The sequence below is a fragment of the Phocoena sinus genome, chromosome 15 (assembly GCF_008692025.1).
Source record: "Phocoena sinus isolate mPhoSin1 chromosome 15, mPhoSin1.pri, whole genome shotgun sequence".
Taxonomy (NCBI): Eukaryota; Metazoa; Chordata; class Mammalia; order Artiodactyla; family Phocoenidae; genus Phocoena; species Phocoena sinus.
This window is the reverse complement of record NC_045777.1, coordinates 64,527,564-64,535,402: the sequence shown is the minus strand read 5'-3', so window position 1 is coordinate 64,535,402 and position 7,839 is coordinate 64,527,564. Positions and strand designations below refer to the sequence as shown.

Below are 7,839 nucleotides of genomic sequence, written 5' to 3'. Positions count from 1 at the left end.
CTCATAGCAGGAGACATTGATCTCTTGACACTGTCCAGTTACTGTGACTGTGCCTATTGTACTAGGTGACTGAGGGGGCTGAAGTACACTTGACTTCAGGGTCCTGTTCCTGGGCAGCTGCCCTTTCAGGAGCTCCAGAGATAGAGCTGTTGTGTTTGTGTAAGCTGAACTGCTAAGTCAAAAGCAGGCTAGAGCCTCAACTTGCTACTTAGTATGGTCCAAGGACCAGCAGCATCTGCATCACCTGGGAACTGGTTAGAAATGCAGAATCACAGGAGCAGCCCCAGCCCTACTGACTCAGAATCTGCATTTTAACAAGATCTCCAAGTGAGTCTTTTTTTTTTAATTTTAAAAATTGAGATATAACTCACATAAGTCCACACTTTTAAAATGTACAATTCTGTGGTTTTTGTGTATTCGAAAAGATGTGCATCCATCTCCACTATCTAATTCCAGAATGTTTTCATTGCCCCCAAACAAACATCACTCCCATTAGCAGTCATTCCCCACTGGCCCCTCCCCTAGTCCCTGTCAACTACTCTATGGATTTGCCTACTCTGCACATGTCACAAACATGGAGTCAAACATTCTTTGGCTTTTTTGGTCTGGCTTCTAACCCTTGGAAGGGTTAGATGAAGGGTTAGAAGGGTTAGATGAATCTTTTCAAGGTTCTTCCATGCTGTAGCATAAATCAATACTTCATTCTTTTTTATGGATGAATGATATTCCATTGTATGTATAACATTTTTTCATCCATTCATCAGTTGATGGACATTGGGGTTGTTTCCACATCTTGGCTATTATGAATAATGTTGTGTACAAGTTTTTATGTAGACATATGTTTCCACTTCTTCGGAGCATATATCTAGGAGTGGATTTTCTGGATCACATGGTGACTGTATATTTTGTACAATTGCCAGAATGTTCCCAAACTAGCTGCACCATTTTACAATCCCACAGCAGTGTTTGAGGGTTTCTCCACATCCTCGCCAACACTTGTTATTGTCTTTTTTTTTTAATTGTGGGTAAATATATATATAACATAAAATTTACCATTTTAACTCTTTTTCAGTGTACAGTTCAGTGGTATTAAGTACATTTATATTGTTATGCAACCATCACCACCATCCATCCTTGGATGTTTTCATCTTGCAAAACTGAAATTCCATGCCCATTAATCAATAACTCCCCATTTTCCTCTGCCCGACCCCTGGCAACCACCAATCTACATTTTGTCTCTATGATTTTGACTACTCTAGGTACCTCATATTAGTGGAATTATATAGTATTTGTTTTTGTGTGTGTGTGTCTGACATTTCATTTAGCGTACTGGATTCAAGGTTCAACCATGTTGCAGTATGTGTCAGAATCTCCTTCCTTTTTAAGGCTGAATAATATTCCATTGTGTGCATATACCACATTGTGTTTATCCATTCATCCATGGACAGCCACTTGGGCTGTGTCCACATTTTAGCTATTGTGATAGCTAAACATGTGTGTACAAATGTCTCTTAGAGACCTTGCTTTCCATTCTTTGAAATAATTGAAATTCAGAATTTCAAAAGTGGAATTTCTGGCTCTTTTGGTAATTCTATGTTTAATTTTTTTAAGGAACCACCATACTGTTTTCCATAATCGCTGCACCATTTTACATTCCCACCATCAATGCACAAACGTAACAATTTCTCTACATCCCCACCAACCCTTGTTTTTTTCGGTTTTTGTTTGTTTTCCAGTAATAGCAATTGTAATGAGGTGGTATCTCATTGAGGTTTGATTTGCATTTCCCTAATGATTAGTGATGTTGAGTCTCTTTTCATGTGCTTATTGGCCATGTGTATGTCTTCTTTAGAGAAATGTCTATTCAAGTCCTTTGTCCATTTTTGAATTGGGTTGTTTTGTTATTATTGAGTTATAGGCGTTCTCTACATATTCTGGATATGAATCCCTTATCAAGTATATATTTGCAGATATTTTCTCCCATTCTGTGAATTATCTTTTCACTCTGTTGATAGTGCCTTTTGATACACAAAAAATTTTAATTTTCATTAAGTCCAATTTGTCTGTTTTCTCTTTTTGCCTGTGCTTTCTTGGTGTCATATCCAAGAAATCAATCTGATGTCATGAAGCTTTTGTCCTATGTTTTCTTCTAAGAGTTTTATAATTTTAGTTCTTATATTTAGATCTTTAATACATCTTGTGTTAATCTTTTTATGATATTAAATAAGGATTCAACCTCATTCTTCTGCATGTGAAATTCTGTTTTCAGAGTCAGTATAGTATAAAGTGTTCTGTCCTTACCCTTACCCCCACTCTCCACATTCAGTACCTTCCTCTGCACTCCAACACTCTTTTTATATCTCCTTCATACTGTTGCAGGAAAATGGGTTGCAACAGGATGGTCATGCCCCAGGTCTGGGGTAAGTCCCTGAGGTGGGCCCCCAAGTGAGGGTCCTTGGCTTCGCACAGGAAAGGATTCAAGAGTGAGCCATGGTAAAGTGAAAGCAGGTTTATTTAGAGAAATACACATTCATAGGCAGAATGCAGTCGATCTCAGAAGGCAAGAGCAGCCCTGGGGTGCTGGGATGATTAGTTTTTATGGGCTGGGCAATTTCATAGTGGGAGGATTATTCCAACTATTTTGGGGAAAGGGTGGGCATTTTCAGAAATTGGGCCACAGCCCACTTTTTGGCCTTTTACGTCAGCCTCGGAACTGTCATGGCGCCTGTGTATTACATGCTAAGGTAGTACAATGAGCGTATAATGAACCTCTAGGTCTACTGGAAGTTGAATCTTCTACCATCTTGGGCCTAGCAGGTTCTAACCAATTTTTGTTGTATCTTCAATGGCTGTATCTTTCTTTTAATGGTTGTGCCCGCCCCCTTTCCTCCTGTCTCAATACCACTTATAAACTTGAATTGTAATTGCCTGTTTAGTTATCTGTCTCCCCAACTAAATTTCAAGCTCAGTGAAGGTGGGAACCATGCATTTCTTGTCCCCCCCTCCCCTCCCACCCCACCCTCCAGGTCCACTGCACCTCCAGCCCTTGACCCAGTCTCTGGCACAGAGTAGACAATCTGAAAATATGTACTAGTGTGACATAATAATAAGAAATATATTGGATCTTCGTCCTGGATTACTAAAATCCTTCGAATCTCCTGAGTGATAGGAGTCTTTTGCTATTCGTTAACAAGCTTATTTCCTCGCATCTGAGTGTATACTAATGAGATGATTTAGGATGGGGTCTTTAGATAGCCTCAGGGTGGGGCTCGTTACCCAAAAGACCAAACATATTCAACCCATGGTATCCATGGGGGATTAGTCCGAGGACCCCCTCAGATACCAAAATCCACAGATGCTCAAGCCCCTTATATAAAATGGTGTAGTATTTGCATATAACCTATGCACATCCTCCCATATGCTTTAAATCATCTCTAGATTACTTATAATACCTAATACAATGCAAATGCTATATAAATAGTTGTAAATACAATGTAAATGATATGTAAATAGTTGCCAGAACACAGCAAGTTCAAGTTTTGCTTCTTGGAAACTTCTAGATTTTTTTAAAAAATATTTTTGATCCTCAGTTGGTTGAATCTAAGCATTCTGAACCCAAGGATGAGGACTGACTATCTGTGATTAGAGGGTGAGAACTTTCAGTCCCACCTATGGACCTCCAGGGAGGGGAGGAGGAGCTGGAGATGAGCTGTATAAAGACTTTTACAATAAGATTGAGATTCCATGAGTTTCTGGGTTGGTGAACACACCAAGGTGCTGGGAGGGTGATTCGCCCAGAGAGGGCATGGAAGCTCTGTGCTGCCCTCCCCTCAAACCTTGCCTATGCTTCTCTTCCATGTGTCTGTTCCTGAGTTTTATCTTTTACAATAAATTGGTAAATATAATGAAGTGTATTCCTGAGTTTGAAACAGGAGGGAAGGGGGCAGGGCACAACCTTTAAAAGAATGACATATGTATAGGACATGACAAGAACTGGTAAGAACTAACTAGATTCAAGATGGCAGAAGATTTGACTCCCAGTGGACCTTGAGCCTCTTTATACACTCATTGTAATACATTAGCATAAGCTAAGTGACACACCCACCAGTGCCATGACAGTTCTGAGGCTGACCATCAAAGATCAAAAAGTGGGCAGTGGCCCAATTCCTGGAAATCTCCACCCCTCCCACAAAATAGTTGGAATAATCTTCCCTCTCATTAACCTATGAAATTACCCACTGCTCTGAAAGCTGACAACTCCTGGTGCCTTTCTCACCTCCAGAGATGGCCCACGTTCTGTCTGTGGAGTGTGTTTCTCTTTGAATAAATCCACTTCTTACCTATCACTTTGTCTCTCACTGAATTCTTTCTGTGATGAGGCATCAAGAACCTGAGCTTCATTAAGTCCTGAGACCAAGTGTGTGATCTCAGTTAAAAGACCATGGGTTCAAGTACCAGTCTGGGTTTTGGCTGGGTTTGAGTCCCGGCGTGTGGGTTCAAGTCCAATCTTAGTTACATGGTTTCAAGTTCTGTGAGTCATCCTAGCAAATTATTGAACTTGAGGAGGGAATTGTGAGAACCCCCAAATTTGTAGCCATTGGTGAGAAGTATGGGTGGCCCAGGCCTTGTGGCTGTCATCTGAAGTGTGGGCCGTCTTGTGGGACTGAGCCCTTTAAGTTGTGGGATCTGATGCAGGTAGTGTTCAAAGGGAACTGAATTGTTGGACACCCAGTTCGTGTCAGAGAATCAGAAAACATGTTGGAAAGAACACCAGGCAGCAAGGTATGTGACAGGTGTTCGGTAAATAGTAGCTATTTTTATAATCATTATTACCAGTCCCCTACTCCAACCTTTGCAAACTTCTTCAGAAGTATCTGAGTGTTTTCCACTTGTCTTTCCTTCTACAATTTTAAGTCAATTTAGACATCTATATTTCTGATTAATGAACCAGAGATAATGATTGAAACTGGAGCCAGATCTTAAAATGGCTTTTTGAACTTTTCTGAAATTGCCTACTTCAACACCTTTGGAAGGAAAATGCACCAAAATGATAAAATCAAAGCAAAGAAATTCATATCCATTTATTGATTAAAAAAAAAGTAAAGGATAAAAATGCATCTTGAGATTAAAGCAGTCTTCTGAATATGGAAGAGGAGAGTGGGGTGGGGGAGAACATTTGCAGCTAATTTACTTGAATAATTCCTTCCTATCCTTGGCTGCTAAAGATTAAAGTTGTTTTTTAAAGGCAGGACACAGTGGCTGGGAGAAAATTCAGCATGAAGTTTGCTGGAGACAGCTATAGAGAGTGTAGGGACATCAACTTGAAGACACTTAAGTGGGACCAGAGGAGCAGAGATTTCATTCAACTCAAGGCTGGATTAAGCCCTTCCTATACTGCAGCATGCAATGCTGTGTGTCCTCCTGAGGTGATGCACTCTGATGGGCATACCACCTCTGAAGGGTTCTTGCCCCAAAACAATTAGCCTGAATCCAATCAAGCCTCTAGAACTAACTTCCAGTTTGTCAGAAAGACAGGGTAGGAAGTCACCATCAGGAAGAAGCAAGAAAATTCAGAAGGTGGGACATATTTGAAGACAACTGGCTTGAGGCTTTTAAAAGTCAATGTCACTGGGACTTCCCTGGTGGTCCAGTGGGTAAGACTCGGAGCTCCCAATGCAGGGGGCCTGGGTTCAATCCCTGATCGGGGAACTGGATCCCACATGTGTGCCGCAACTAAGAGTTTGCATCTGCAACTAAAGATCCCGCATGCTGCAACTAAGAAGTCCACATGCTGCAACGAAGATCCTGCATGCCTCAACTAAGACCCGGCGCAGCCTAAATAAATAAATAAACAAACAAACAAATAAATAAATATAAAAAACGTTAATGTCGTTCAGTTCAGAAAGTTCATTGTTAGTTTAAAGAAGCCCTACTGGTCTTTTATGTTCTATCCTGCAGCTTTACTGAATTTGCCTATTAATTCTAATAGTTTTTGGTGAAGTCTTTAGGGTTTTCTTCATATAGGATCAAGAACAGTACAGTTAAAAATGGTTAAGGGGGGCTTCCCTGGTGGCGCAGTGGTTGAGAGTCCACCTGCCGATGCAGGGTACACGGGTTCATGCCCCGGTCCGGGAAGATCCCACATGCCGTGTAGTGGCTGGGCCCGTGAGCCATGGTCACTGAGCCTGCACGTCCAGAGCCTGTGCTCCGCAACGGGAGAGGCCACAACAGTGAGAGGCCCGCGTACAGCAAAAAAAAAAAAAAAAAAAAAAAAAAAAATGGTTAAGGGACTTCCCTGGTGGTCCAGTGGTTAAGACTCCACACTTCTACTGCAGGGGGCATGTGTTCAACCCCTGGTCAGGGAACTAAGATCCTGCATGCTGCAAGACATGACCAAAAAAAAAAAAAAAAGGTTAAGATGAAAAAATTTATGCTATGTATATTGTACAAAAATTTTTTAAAGTGAATGTCAATTAAAATAAAGATGGAAAGAGATGAATGGACAGCTTTGAATAAAAAGGGACTAAAAAGACAATACAGGCCAAACATGAATTTTAATGGAATCCTGGTTTGAGAAAACAAAACAGTCATAAAAGACATTCTGAAGACACCTGGAGAAATTTGAATGTGGACTGAATATTAGACGACAGTATAGAATTACAGTTAATTTCTTTGGCTATGATAATGGCATCGACATTGTATAGGTGAATGTCTTTATTCTTACAGATGTATGCTGAAGTATTTAGAGGTCAACTGTCCACAGTGTTTGCAACTTACTTGCAAATGTTTTGGAAAAATATGTAAAATAAAGGAAAATAAATAAACAATAGAGAATAAAATCGACAAAATGTTAATGATTGTTGAATCCAGGTGGAAGGTATACTGGTGATCATTCATTGCACCTTTAGGGATGTTTGAAAGTTTCCATAATAAGATGATAGGAAAAAATGATTGTGATTCCTCTCTGTCCTTTTTCTTATGTAATTCAAAATGGAAACAAAACTAACAGCAAAGACAGCAAAGTGTGGAGGTGGGGATGGGGGTCAGCGGAAAGCACCAGGGATTTTTAAGGCAGTGAAACTCTTCTGTGTGCTACTGAATGTTGGATACATGATGTTATACATTTGTCAAAACCGATAGAACTGTACACCTCAAAGAGTGAACCCTAAAATGAGTTATGAACTTTAGTTAATAATAACGTACCAATATGGGGTCATCAGCTGTATCAAATGTATTACACCAATGCCAGTTTCTTTTTTGAAAAAATTAAAATTTTTATTGAATTAAATTTTATTAAAAGGGTAGAATTATGGGGTCAATAACTTCTGGTCTTAAAATTTGCTTGCTGGTTAATACTTAACAACGAATAAAAATACGAAAAGATCATTCTATCTTCTCCAGCTAATTTAGTTGTGTAAGGCCCAGCGTCAGTTTTAATGTCTTCAGCAAAAATGCTTCCAACAAAAATGCTTGAAACTCATTTCTCTTAAAAATATAGAACGTTTCACGAATTGGTGTGTCATCCTTGCACAAGGGCCATGCTAATCTTCTCTGTATCGTTCCAATTTTAGTATATGTGCTGCTGAAGCGAGCACCCAATGCCAGTTTTTAATAACAGGGGAAACTTAAGGAGGAGAGAATATATGGAAACTCTCTGTGCTTTCTGCTCAATTTTTCTATAAACCTGCTGTTTCTGTAAAACTGCTATAGAAAATAGTCTGTTAACTGAAAAAGCAGCAACAACCATGGTACAGTTAAGCTTGAAAAGTAAAGTAATAAAAAAGAAAAATGAAGGTTAAATAATAATCTGAGAAGTTAGTAGTCAGAAAAGTATTGCAT

General features: G+C 39.7%; 1 non-coding gene across 1 annotated transcript; it reads right to left on the bottom strand.

The window, feature by feature from the left end:
- Nucleotides 1-7,488: 7,488 nt before the first annotated feature.
- On the bottom strand, nucleotides 7,489-7,595 carry LOC116741059. The gene has a single exon (XR_004346034.1). It is a non-coding gene; the product is annotated as a U6 spliceosomal RNA (small nuclear RNA).
- Between the last annotated feature and the right edge of the window lie 244 nt (nucleotides 7,596-7,839).